This window comes from Miniopterus schreibersii, assembly GCF_964146895.1.
Source record: "Miniopterus schreibersii genome assembly, chromosome: 10".
NCBI classification, from domain to species: domain Eukaryota; kingdom Metazoa; phylum Chordata; class Mammalia; order Chiroptera; family Miniopteridae; genus Miniopterus; species Miniopterus schreibersii.
Window position 1 is genome coordinate 15,369,921 of NC_138110.1, and position 13,813 is coordinate 15,383,733.

The window sequence follows — 13,813 nt, forward strand, 5'->3', positions numbered from 1 at the left end:
ACAGCAAACACTGCTGGTCAAGGAACTTTGGAACCAGGCTTCTTATTGTCCAAACTGTCATTAGTGCCTAAGTAATTATGACAAATGTCTTTTATATGTCAACCATTATGTTGAAAGTCTCCCCAAGTTCAAGCACATGAGAGGGGAAATCACCTCCGCCTTGGATTCTTCTGATAATCTTGAAAGATTATTTCTCAACCCTAAACGGATGTGTGTAAAATGGTCTTTTGTCAGGTAAAGCTTATGGCACTGCCCAGTCATAAATAGAGATTGATAGAAGCACAAGTATTAATTACACAGCATGTTAATTGGGTCTAAAATTCCACTTTCCATTTGAATTTTGAAATTTATATAGCCATTTGGCAATTTGTCTTGTACTAGCTTTTTGCTCATTCTAACAACCACAAATATAACATATTTCAGTGTCTCAAGCCCTTTGTGGAATAGACAGTGAGGCTGACAGAGAAAATAAATGGACATAGGTATTTTAAGGGTTTGATGTTCATTCAGAGAATTCTTGCCTGAAATTCTAATCTTCCCGAGATTTTGTTCCATCTTTGTACAAAGGACGCTGGGAAGTGGGGAGAGATAGTGGAACATGGGGAATAGGTAGGCCTGTGGACCACTGAACTGACCGACTTGAGTTGATATTATTGTTACTTGGGGCCAGAATGATAGAGTTCTGATGGGATTTACCACTGGCCAGCTCTGTGGTCTTGGTAAGTCATCACACCTTTTGAAGCCTTAATTTTCTCATCTGTATTTCAAAGGTTCCTGCTGGATGAATATTTCTCCAACTGCGGTCTGTTAACATCATTTAGTGCTTGTAAAAAATGTGGCTTCTGGCCTCCACTCCAAACCCTTGAGGGGTTGGGGTGGGGTTGAGAATCTGCATGTTTAACTCGTCCACAGGTGCTTCATGCACCCAACAATCTGAGGGTCACTGGCTAGGTGAGCCCCACCGTTCCTTATGCTCTCATAGTCCATACTGCTGGCAGGGACGAGTATGGGTGACTAAGACAAGTGTACATATGGTGATGCAGCTGACAGCAGGTAGCTCGATGGGCTGTTAGTTTTGGCAGAGAGAGGGCAGTCTTCTGGCCTGTGGTCATGGAGGGATGGGACTCAAAGGTCTGGTTGCATCTGTTTTCACTTCCTTGAGGCACACCACCTTCTCCTGTGGGTGGTGAGCCTGGATAAGCCTGCCTGTCCAGGAGGAGTGCAACCCTTTGATGTTTTATTTGGCTTCTTGGAGACCAAACAGTCTAACAATTGACTTTATGTCCATGATTTGGCCATGGATGCAGCCTCTATTTCTAAAGCTGTGTGAAATTGGGATAGAGTCTTTTCCTTCTTTCCCCCATCCCTTCATTCTCCCTCCTTTCCTTCTCTAGATGGAGAGATGAATAAATAGATCAATTAAGTGACATGCATAACTGTCCTGATTTGAAGTTGTCCTCCCTCATCTTTTCAACTCCAGAGCATGTTGTCCAGATGTCACTCTCAAGGGTCTTACCCCTTCTCACTTTGTATTATCTGCTCCCCTGTTGACCTCCTTAAAAGCAGGGCTCATGCCTTTAACCCCTATATGATTCTATGTGCCTGCACTTCACAGGTGCTCAGTCTTTGCTTGCTGAATGAACCAATATGTAGCATATATAGTACCATTTCTTGAGCAACTACTATGTGCTGGCCACTTGCTTTGCACCTTAACATATGCCATCTCATTTAATTCTGCAGTCCTCTGCAGTAGGTATACTTTTTATCTCCATTTAACAGCCAGGAAAGCTGAGGCTTAGCAAGGTTAGGTGATTTGGCCAAGGTTAGAGGATTTGGCTTAGCAAGGTTAGGTGATTTGGCCAAGGTTAGAGGATTTGGCTTAGCAAGGTTAGGTGATTTGGCCAAGGTTAGAGGATTTGGCTTAGCAAGGTTAGGTGATTTGGCCATGGTTAGAGAGCTAGTAAGTGATGAAACCAGGCTTTGGGTAGGCCTGACTGGTCCAGTGGCTGACTGTACTTCATCACTACTCTGTACCAAATGGTGTCCTCACAGGGAGTTAAGAACCAACCAGACTAGCAGCCAGGTCTCTGCCAGCGTCAGCACCCAGAGCACTGGTGCATCTGATGAGCATCCTTTAAGAGAATTCACAGTGCAACATTTTCCATTTTCACAAACAGTCTGAATTTCCCATCGCCTAATCTGTTTGGCTCATTCTAGGTATTTCTGATGCAAATGTGTCTCCTTTAGGACACATACAAGCACATCCATAAATACACTCATTTGTTCAGTTCTAAGAGCCCATTGCCAAGCTTGAAACCAGATCTGACATTTCTGAGTTTCAGTTCTTTCCCTGCTCTTTTCCCCCACCCCTTTCAGTCCCCTCTACTCCAAGCAGCCAGAGTGAGAATTTGGGACTTTCAAGTTGTATCCTTCTCCAAGGGCACAGGGACATCCCCCTGTGTCACTTTAGAAGATTCGATCTGTAAAGCAGGCAGAGAAAGAAAGAAAATATCATTTTTCCTTTGGGGGGAGAAAAAAAGGTCTTTCTTCAATAGGTCATTTATTGCCACAGCATAATTATGGCAGAACATGTTATTAGTAATAAAATCCTCAAAGTGTATTTCAGAACTTATTGTTGTAAGAAATAGCCACCTCCCCCCCCCCATTTCCCCTTTCCCCAACAGCGAGCACGTGGCCTGGGAGGGGCTTCCACCCACTCTGAGTCCAGCAAAATCCTGCCCATGGATGTGTTTCTTCAGTTCGAGCCTCTTGGAGCCAGGTGTATGCTTCTGCAGGCTGAATTTAGCAGTAAATTATGTTTCGTTTTCTGTCAGCTGCCTGACAGCTAAAATCATATTTACTGTCAGAGGTGACAGGGGTCACAATGGTGATGTATTGAAGTGCCGCAGAGTCACGGGGGAGCGGGCTGGGCAGTAGCTCTGGCCCCTTCATTGTTACCTGCTTCCTGTAGCATGTGACCAGAGATCGGGTGCCTGGGACTGAATGGTTAAGGGACACTGTGGTGCAGGTGAGCGCCACACTGAGATGCCATCTCATCACAGTCACTGAAAACATGGCCAGCTTCATACGCATCTCTTAATAGTCTTAAGATGTTGTCGAAATCCTATCCCTAAATTGCACTGTGACAAAATCAAAAGCCATTTCTGTGAGTACCTCCAAGCACTGGACTCCTAAGCATTTGGTTATATTCAAAGGAATATTGAAACTCACAGGCAGCAGGGCTTAATATTCCCCAAATGACTGATTGTTTCTTGTCATTGTCTCAGCCCCCACCCCCAGCCCTCACCCCTGTAGGATGTTTACTTTGATCACTTTTAGAGACCAAAATGAAGTGTCTTTTAGATAGGTGATAAGCCCAGCTTTATGACTTTACTGCTCACGACATGACGTTCTTTTGCATTACCCTAGGCTGGCAGTGCCTCAGGGCGTCTGACAGGCCATTCAGCCGGGGTCTCTCATCACTCCCAGTCCAGATCTTGAGCACGTCCCAGTGCAGAAGGTGCACATCTTTGGAGTTTCCCATCTGTGGTGGGTTGGGGAGCCAGCCTGTAGGGAGGGGAGGTTGACTTCCTTGCCCTTGGCCCGGGTACTACATTTCCCTCCTTTGTTAGCCCAGCTGATGATGCTGAGGTCCTAGAACAGAAGCAGCAGCGTTAGGGAGAGAGTATGGTGCTGATTCGGGGAGGTGGTGTGAGCACTGCCTCAGGGGAAGGGGCTTCAATGCCTCGGCCTCCCCAAGCTGAACACTTCTCATGATACAGTAGACTTCACGTTTTCTATTTGGAAAAAGATATAAATCAGTAGAAAAGCACCTTTTCGCTACAGACATCACAAACCAGAGAAGCAAAGCAATTGCAGTTACCAGATGGGATGGGGATGGGTATTAACTTTCAATTTCAAGACACAGAATTTTGTCCTTTTGATTTTTTGGTTTCTGTACAATAAGTCAAGGAGATCAACATGTGTCAACCTCTCTTCTGAGCCTCTCTCTTAGCTTCTGGTAGTTCCAGGTTTTCCTGGGCTTGTAGATGGCCCTCTTCGCCCAGTGTCTTCATATCACCTTCCCTGTGTATGTGTTTCTATGTCCAAGTTCCTCTTTTTATAAGGTCACCAGTTGTATTGTGTTAGGGCCAATCTAATGACTTCATTTTAACTCGATTGCCTCTGTAAAGGCCCTATGTCTAAATAAGGTACGGGGGGTTAGGACTTCAAAATATATTTATTTGGAGGAACACAAGTTAAGCCATAACAAATTGTACACACACACACACACACACACACACACACACAGAGAAAGAAAGAGAGACAGAGATTAAGCAGCATGGGCGATTCCATTGAGGGCTTCCACAGAGAGATGGCCTGGTGGAGAAGGCCGAGACAGGAGACATAAACTTGCTTCTTTCCCTCATCAGATTCGGTTCCCAAGTTCCTTCCAAAGTGTGATCAACTCACCGTCAAAGTAATTATAATATTTTAAGAGACCTCTATTTCACAGAATCTGGCCCCCAAAGACAGGCCAGCCACAGGCTCTTGGTGTGTAGCGGGAGGTGCTTTGTTGATCTCTAGGAAGGATGAAGGGAGGCTCTGGTCCTGAGCTGTGACTGATTTAAGGGGCTTTCAAAGGAAGCTCTGACCAATACTGATTCCTTCCTTAGGCACTGACTTTGGGATCCAACCCTGATAAAAGTGCAAATGCAGTGTCCCCATGGTAGAAGTGGCGGCCCTGAAACTCAGAGGGATTAAGTTCTTCCCTCAAGATCTTGCAGGTAGTATATGGCAGAGCTCACCTTTAGTCATTGGGTCCAGGCCTAACAGAGTCCAAAATCCTTACCCAATTGTCTGAAATTTGCTTCTGGGCCAAAGCGGGGATTGTGTGTCCCCTTCCTACCCCAAGTTCGAGGACTGATGGCTTGGGGCTGGGGCAGGATTTGGAGGAATCTGTTTCCCCCTAGAAAGGATAGTGTTCTTTATCCAAACTCACTTTTTCCCCCAGAGAGAACTAGCTGTATAAAGGCCCAACCTGAAACTGACTTCTGCATTTTTCTCTCTTGGGTTTTAGAGTTACAGCAAAAGGCAGGGAGGACCACCTACCCATAGGCAGAGAGCGCACCTTTAAAAGGGGCTCTGGGAAGCAATATTTTCTCCGTAGATCAATTCCAGGACTAAGTTCCAAGGAAACCCAACATTTCTAATCTTGGGCTAATGTCCAATCAGGTGCAGAGAAGAGAAAACCATTGGCTAAGAACTTAGTTCATGGAGGGCGAAGGGGCGGACAGGGGACTGTGACAGCCGGGCCAAACCCAGAACAGGCATCGAGAATCAAGCCTTGAGGTAGAAGGTTGGAAACTTCAGAGCTAGGTAGGGCTTGGATGATGATTTCAAGGGCAAGTTCATCCTCTTGGGCTCTGTGTAGGGTTTTCCTAAGGAATGAGTAAGATGAAATGTTAATCCAGTTTCTCTTCCTTGTTTCCACCATTCAAACTCGTGAAAGGTTAGGGTTAGTAGGTACATGCATCCAAACAGTGCCTCCTAATTTATGCGTGTGACTAAATAACTGCTCATATCCAAAGAGTGCCCTTTGCTGAGCCCTCTCACATACACTGACACTTGATAAACCCTGGGAAAGCCCTGTCACCTGCTGTACTTCTCCCTGAAGCCCTAAACACACGACCAACTGCGTACTCACCGCCCACTTCCAGCAGGCTGGAAGCTCCGCAAGACAGAGACCATAGGCACACAGGACATGCTCAACTAATGTTAATGAAACGAAAAGGAACCACTGAGACAGAGAGTCACTTGTCCGAGGCTCACAGGTGGACCAGAGCCAACGTTGGGTGCCTGCTGGGTCAGGCTGCCTTCATTCTGCCTCCACAAATCCTGCTTGTGTGACCAGAGCCTTCTCTGAGCTTCAGGGCCTGTGGGGTGGCCACACTGAATGCACTTGGTCTTCCCTTATTTCACCCCAAATCTGCATCTGGAGGAAATTGCATCAAAATACACTCCGCTGACAGCAGAAAATGGCCACTGGCACACTGAGGAGCGCTGGGAGGGTGTGGGGAGAGTGTCTGTGCCTAGAGTGTTTCTAGATGGTGATTATGATGGCCTCTGTGAAGCAGTAATCGGGACTGATCTTTTCTTGGGTTTTACACTGAAGAGGGTCCCAGATAGCAGCCGATAGGGCCCCCTGGGCAGGCGGATGGGCAAGTACTGAACACTTTGAGGCAGCATTTTAGATTCAGCAAACTTGTATAATGTGCAGAAAACAGCCTGTGCCGGGCATGGTGCTCTTGGAAGTCATTAGCCAAGGTCTTCTCGTGGAAGCCGTGCTAAGGTGATGGGGCAGTGTCTCCCTTAGGCTGGGTAAAAGTGCAGGTCACTTCCCTGCTTGAGGTGATGACCACAATGGCAGCTTGTCCTCCTGGAGGAAGACTTGGCTACAGACACATTGCCCCAGTGACTGTCCTCAGGGACACAGGAATCAGGTCCCTTGGAAAATCTTAGGAACAGGATGTTGAGTGGTATTTCCTGCGGCGTGAGAATCAGCAACCAGAATCCACTGGTGAAAACAAAGGTTCTAAACAACTAGGGATCAGGGTGCTCCAATGGCCCCTTGAGAGATGGTCAAGTGACTGCTGGGACAGATCCTTTTTTGTCTCCTCGTGAGGGAGCATGGTCCTTCCAACACCTTGCTTTCAGACTTTTGGTCTCCGGAGCTGTGAGACAATATATATCTGTTATTCTGAGCTGCACTGTTTGTGGCACTTGGTCACGGCAGCCCTAGGAAACAACACAGTTGCTCCATGGGGAGCTCTGGAGCTGGGTGGCCCTTAGGAATTGTTTCAGTTGAGTCTGGGGGCCAGGTCTTTGAACTTCCTCATTGACCAGTCATTGGGTATGGGCTGCCCCCACCACCAGACATCTGAGGGGCACAAAATGGGTGAGGCAGCTTCCTTTGGCGACTCTGAGCCGTCGACAGCCAACACTCTCTGCCAGAGCCAGGACTGGGGTGAGAAAAGTGAGGCACCTCAGGTGCAAAATTTAAAGGGTCCCAAAGTGAAGCCATCAAGATAATAACATTTTAATGCAAAATTATAAGTAATTATGATGAATGCAAGCATCCATGATGAACAGACACCTCTCAAAAGTTTACCTGAAACAGGATCAGCAGTACTGATTTTTCTGCTTGCTGCGAGCTGCAGTATGGCCTGGCACCCTGCACCCTGCGCTGGGGAAACGAGTGCACTGGTCCTGAGGGGCACATCTGGGTGCACACCATAGTGCCCACTGCACCCAAGTAAAGCTGCTTTAGGACTCGGGCAGCCGGACTCCTCAGTCTGGATGCTTAACCACTGCCCTCTACTGCTTGGAAGCATCTAGAGGAAGTGTTTTAGAGGAAAGGAATGATCAAAGCCACAGGAAAAGTTATAAAGTCTGTTGTGTTCCAAAATCAGATCTACTCATTGTTCTGTGAAAGGAAATGCCAACGGCCACAGACAACTAGGGGCAGGATCATAGTGTTCTGGGGTCTGTGCTGTGGGAGAGGTTACTGTGCTGCTGATGACAAACTCAAATCAAGGTCACTGTGTCCAAGGACAAAGGCATTTTTGCTCTTCCCTTTCCTGCCCTCAGTCCACCCTTTCCAGTGATGTAGGGCTCTTCCTGGACATGTTCACTGCTGCTTAAATGACAAATCTGGGAGGTTTTATGTCCCATGTGCTGGGTCTTTGAACTCAAGGTAGATAGGCTTCAGGCTCAGAGGGATGGATGGATGGTCGGTGTACATTGACCCCTACCCTTCCTCCCAAAGACGGCCCCCCAAGGCCACCTGAGTAATTCACTCCCCTCCTTCCAGGCCTTGATTTCACTCCTCCCCCGCCCACCGACAGAACCTAAAACAAGAGACAACCTTTCTTTGCCAACTGTTATAAATCCCCAGCTTAGCAGAGCTCAGGCTGATTGCCCTGGCTTGTGTCTGTGTGTAAATGAAGCTCCTCACAGGTGATGGATGGCCCTGGACACACATTCGACCTAACTGGAAGTATCACTGCTTAACTATTTAACAATATTGTTTTGGAGCCAGCTTCTCTGGATGGCATTATCCAGGGTTGATCATTTCTAATCAATAAAAATTGTCCATGGGAACCAGGAACCAGTAACTCCCACCTCACATTGAGTGATGGAGAATGTGCCTTGGCTTTGAGCACCAAGGGCCCCTTGCCTCTTGAATAAACGTCATGTCAAAGGTTATTCTCTGTTCTTCCCGTCATGCTTAAATTTAGCAAAATTAGGATATGGATTTTCCTTTATTCTCTGTGATCACAAATGTCAGATTTTTTTTTTTCTCCCAGAGAGCTTTGCATCCCACCTCCACACAGTGTCAAGGTTGTCAGAACCATAAGTTATTCATATTTTTGACCTCTGGGGAGGCCAATATCCAAAGGGTCAGGGAGTGTTATTGGATGTCAGGATGGAAATTCACTGCTCGGCTCCTTTTGCAGTGTTACATTTAATCAGCCTGTGCAAATGCTGCTGGGGCGTTGGCTGCAGTAATTACCCCTGAAGAGCGACCCCTTCCTTATTAGTAATTACGCAGTGTGTATGCATTTCGCAGAGTCCTCACCGTGGGAGTACTCAGAGCCTGCTTGTTTTTCTCTGTAAGGAGGTGGAGGTCTGTGATTTCTGCCCGTCTGCTTGAGTCACTGCCCATAACTACGAGGGAGCCTGGACGGGGCCAGGGCCATGGAGCATCCTGCTGAGGGCTGGGCCGTCCCACCGGTGGGGTCCCCTTGCCAGGCTCATCCTTGCAGGGCTCACAGTGCAGTTCTTTACCCAGAACATCAAGGCCCAGGCAGCCCTGGAAGCTTAATGATTTTCTGAGAACAGTGTGGAGAGGCCTAGAGGGCCGGCGGAACAATTAATCAATGCTAAATAATAACAATAGTTATTCTCTGATTCATTGACGGAATAAATCCCTCATTCTGACCCGCAATAGATACAGTCCAGACGTGCACCGCAGAACCTATTGGCTCATTAGAATTCTTGCCAAGCAGCATCTTACATGTCTTCCAGAGGGGTCTATTTTCCCAGTCGTTTTAAATGCTTGGAGAGTGCTTTTGTAAGCCCCACTGTCTTTTGATTGGTTTGTCCCCATTTCCCTTGAGGCAGCTGGGGACAAGGCTCTGACTGGGTCAGCTCAGGCAGTGGGTGAGAGAGTCAGACTAGGGTTTTGGAACCTGACAGACTGTGTTTGTAAACTGGTCCTGCCACTTTCCTGCTACATAACCTTCATTGTGTCACTTAACCCTCTCCGAGCCTCATTTGCAAAGCGAGAGCAATAATTCTGCCGAGATGAGAACATTTTATTTTCTTCAGAGCTGGTACAAGGGAGAACCTCTGATATGGAAAGAATCCCTTGATTGGCTCACTTGGGGTTGAGCCCCCAGGGCCTGGATATCGACTGGTCCGGGCTTTAGAGGAAGTAGAAGCTGGTGGGGGTGGGGATAGAGACTTCATGGGGAGGGGAAGAACCAATAAAGTGGAAAATAGTGTACACAGCACCCTTCCATATGACCTTACCTCCAATTCTTCCAGGGAACATTCAAGAAATGCTTGGTGAGGCTGGATCCCTGATGGATGCTGGTGAAGGGGTAGGAGCCTTGGTTCCAGGTGGCATGGGGCCCAGAGACAGAAGGGACAAGGCAGGGCTGAGAGAGAAGAGCCTGTAGCTCTCACAGGAGGCTACAGAAATCTTCAGGAAGGACTTGGGCTTTAAAAGGGGGGTGGTCAAGGAAATGTCACTTTCAGTGTGGAGTACAAGGGTCCCCCAGCAGACAAGTTTAGCACAGTGTGTGGCTTCTTGTAGCAAACACAGTGAACGGCTGCTTTGATACCTGTTAGTATTATCCTGAGAGCTGGATGAGGGAGGATGTGAGGTTGTTGGTTCCCAAGGTAGACAAGGACAGGAGAAGTGGAGTCTCCCACTTTCTAACTCCTACAGCCTCCGAGAAAGACTGTGAATAGTGCCTAAAAAGGTGGACCACCGAGACAGCCATCCTGCTCCTGATTTTCATGTTATCTTATCCTATCTTATTAACCACTTGTAGGCTTTTGTGCTTTAGATATGCATCAGTATAAATTATTGTACTCTGAGTACACGTTCAAATGCAGCTGCTATAGCTTCTGGAACCCCGAGGAGGGAAACATCACTATTCCTTGTTGCTTTGCATCATGGGAACTTAGCAAGGGTTTCTCCATGGTTCCCCCTGCTTACAATTCTTTCCCCTCATCTCTGCAGCTCTGAACCCCACTGAACCTTTCAGGTCCACCTTACATGCCACTTCTTCATGAATATTTCCCTGATCCTACAGCCAGAGGGTGCCCTCAGCTGGGCATGCCCACTGCAGCTCAAGGTGCCCTCTCTTGTACTTGCCAATTTCTGCAGGTCACAGTGGCTACACAGTGGACCTATGACATTCACAAGGAATGTGCTCAGGGCCTTTGCAGGTTCCCAGATCACAGCTTTCATTCATCACTATGGACAATTGCTTCCACACAATTTTCTATTTAAGAGCTATCTTCCTTCTCACTTTGTATATCTATTCAGGCACCTGCTTTCTTAGGGGAACCACTTTGTTTTTACAAAGCAACACCATTTTTACCCCTTCACTGGAGTTCCTTCATCTGCTGCCATCCAATAGAACTTTCTGCAATGATAGAAATCTATAATCTGTGCTGGCCAGTAGGGTGGCGGCATGTTATTGAGCCCTGAAATGTGGCTAGTATGACTGAAGAACTAAATTTATCATTTTAATTAATTTAAGACTCAGTTTAGCCCTGGCTGATGTTGCTCAGTTGTTGGGTGTCCTCCTGTACACTAAAAGGTGGCAATTTCGATTCCTGGTCAGGGAACATACCCAGGTTGCGGGTTTCATCTCCAGTCCGGTACATATAGGAGGCAACCTATCCATGTTTCTCACATCGATGTCTCTCTCTCTCTCTCTTCCTTCCCTCCCCTCTTTCTCTCCCTCTTTCTAAAGTCATTTTTAAAAAAAGACTCAATCTAGATAGTCACACGTGGCTAGTGGCTACCATTTTGGATGGTGCAGGCATAGACACGGACAAGAGAATCACACGGGTAGGTGGCCGGCTCACTCACTCACTGAGGAACCTACTTCGCACTCATGTCTTTGAAGGATGCAGGAGTCATATATATGCCTCAGCTAAATTTCAGCTCCTTCCAGAGAAGAGAGAGCAGGAGTTAAAAGTATTAGCATGCCAATACTTTGGCATGGAGGAAGAGAGAGAGAGAGAGAGAGAGATCAATGTGAGAAACATTGATAGGTTGCCTATCAAGTGTTTTCTTATTTTACCTTCACCACCGTTACTTTGTAGGCATGTTTAAATTTTTCTGTAGCCCCCACAGTTCCTTTCAAAGAGTCTTTCAAAGAGTGTGTACAGTGAATACTGGAAGAGAAGATGAGTGGGGATTTTGTGAAACTTAGCTGTGCTTTTGAAAGACCAGCGGCCACTGTGATTCTCTGCTTTTAAAATCAGATACAGTGATGTTTGGGGTGAGGATATCAGGAGATTGAAAAGAATCATTCAATAAATATTGATTGAAGGCACCTTCTGGTACATGGTTGTCATGGTGGAGGAGGGGATACAAAGGCTGTTTCTTTTTTCCCTCACAGCACAGCAGTTCTGGAAGCTTCCTCGAGCGACCTTTGGTGAACTTATTGGTGTGATCTGATCTTTTGACTTGAATTGTGTCCCTTCCCCCCCACCAAAAAAAAAAAAAAAAGAAGTGTTGCAGTCCTCGCCCTCAGTACCTCAGAATGTGCACTATCTGGAAATAGAGTCATTGCAGATGTAATTAGTTCAGGTAAGATAAGGTCACACTGCAATAGAGGAGATCCTTAATCCAGTAGGACTGGTATCCTTGTTAGAAGAGGGAAAGTAGATACAGAGACAGAGACACACCGGGAGAACACCATGTGAGGACAGAGGCAGTGATTGGAGTGTCTGCAAGCCAAGGGACACCAAGGATTGACGGCCGCCACCAGAAGCTGGCAGAGGCAAGGAAGGATTCTACCCAGCATCTGGGAGGGAGCATGGCTCTACTGACACCTTCATTTTGAACTTCCAGCCTTCAGAGCCATGGCAGAATAAATTTCTATTGTGTTAAGCCACCCAGTTTGTGGTACTTCATTACGGGAACCCTAGGACACGAAGACATCTGTCTTGTGCCGAATTGGTGTGGTGACAATGATACAGGGACTCCACGGCTGGTGGGTGAGGAGACATTGGGCTGCACATTGGCTGGAGGGCACAGAGGAGATACGGGCCAAGATGGGCTCACTGCAGTGCCAGCACCTAGAAGAAAGCGTTTGACAGGCGCTCCGTCACACTCTGCAGCCGCCAGAGCGGCAGGCTTGGAGCAGGAAGACGGAGCTCCGGCCCCAGCTCTACCAGTTCTCTCCTGGGCAACATGGGGATGCATTTTGAATTTTCTTCCCTTGTATAGCCCAGGCATACTCTTCCCAACTGGATGGAGACCTCTGGAGGGCAGGAATCATCTTCTCCCACCTCCCCATGTGCTCGGGGCGTATTTGGTGTTTCTTGTATAAAGCCACACGAGGAGGTGGGTCACATCTGCTCCACTTACTATAGGCCCGGTACAGATTCACTAAATGACTAATAAATTATTAAGTGAAGACTCTATGTGGAGTTAGTAAGTTAAAGGACTGGCCCTCGGGTCTGTCTCTCACGTGCTACTGACATTCACTTTGGCGTGGGGTTGATCAGGCATAATGTTCCACAAGTGTTGTTAATCCTGGATTGCTTTCATCTTTTGCATCTCAGATCGACAGAGGTGGGGAGCAGTACTGAGGGACCAGGCTGCACAGGGGGCCGTGGGTCTCTGCTGTTGACCCCACAGCTCTGAGGAGGGGGGAGGTGAGCCCAGTCTGGGTTCAGAGCGGGGTAGTGTTCTTTCAGAGAAGGACGGGGTTTGGTGAGATTTGGCTTCTCTGGGTTGCCGCAGCCTAGAGAATCTCTGAATATTCCCAGGGATCTTTGAGTTGAAAATGACCTACCAAAGGAAATTAAATCAGTACCGTGGCTAAGATCAGAAATTCATCAACATTCAAATAAACAGCAAGAACAGTCTTCTCTTTACAATGGGGGATCCCTTCCACCCTCTGTCTCTTCTTTCCTTCTTTTTAGAGCAAAACAGAATAAACACCTTCACGTTTCCATCCTGTGGCCCCGCACTCACTTGGAAATAGATTTCAATCAGATTCGAGCGGGTTTGCCTCATTAGTTTTTTCTGTTCATCCTTGTCAAGATTTCCCACTTGACCACTGTGGCATTATTTCCTTGGTTGGCCATCTCAGGGGAGAGGGGGCAGCGGCGAGGAGACCTCTGCTGAGAAAGGAAGGTTTAACAAGGAGGCTGCCCTGCGTTGCCATCGGCCCCTGTGGCCTCCACAGAAACAGCACATTCTATTTAACAAGGTTGGTTGCGAGTCCTGTGCATCCATCCCCCTCTCCCTCCCCACACCTCCCTGCTTGAGCCCCAGCCTCTTTGGGGAAAGGAGGGGGCTGCCTCGCTGGGACTGAACCTGAGCTGGAAACCAGCTCCTGTGAGCTTGGTTCCCTCTGAACGGAACTGTTGGCTCCTTCTTTGTCCAAAGGAAAATTTACAGCTCTAATTTTTACAATTTACATCTTTCATTTAATATTCCAGCCTTCTTTCCCCAAGGCCTCCAGCACTGCTCATGTCAGAAGGGACT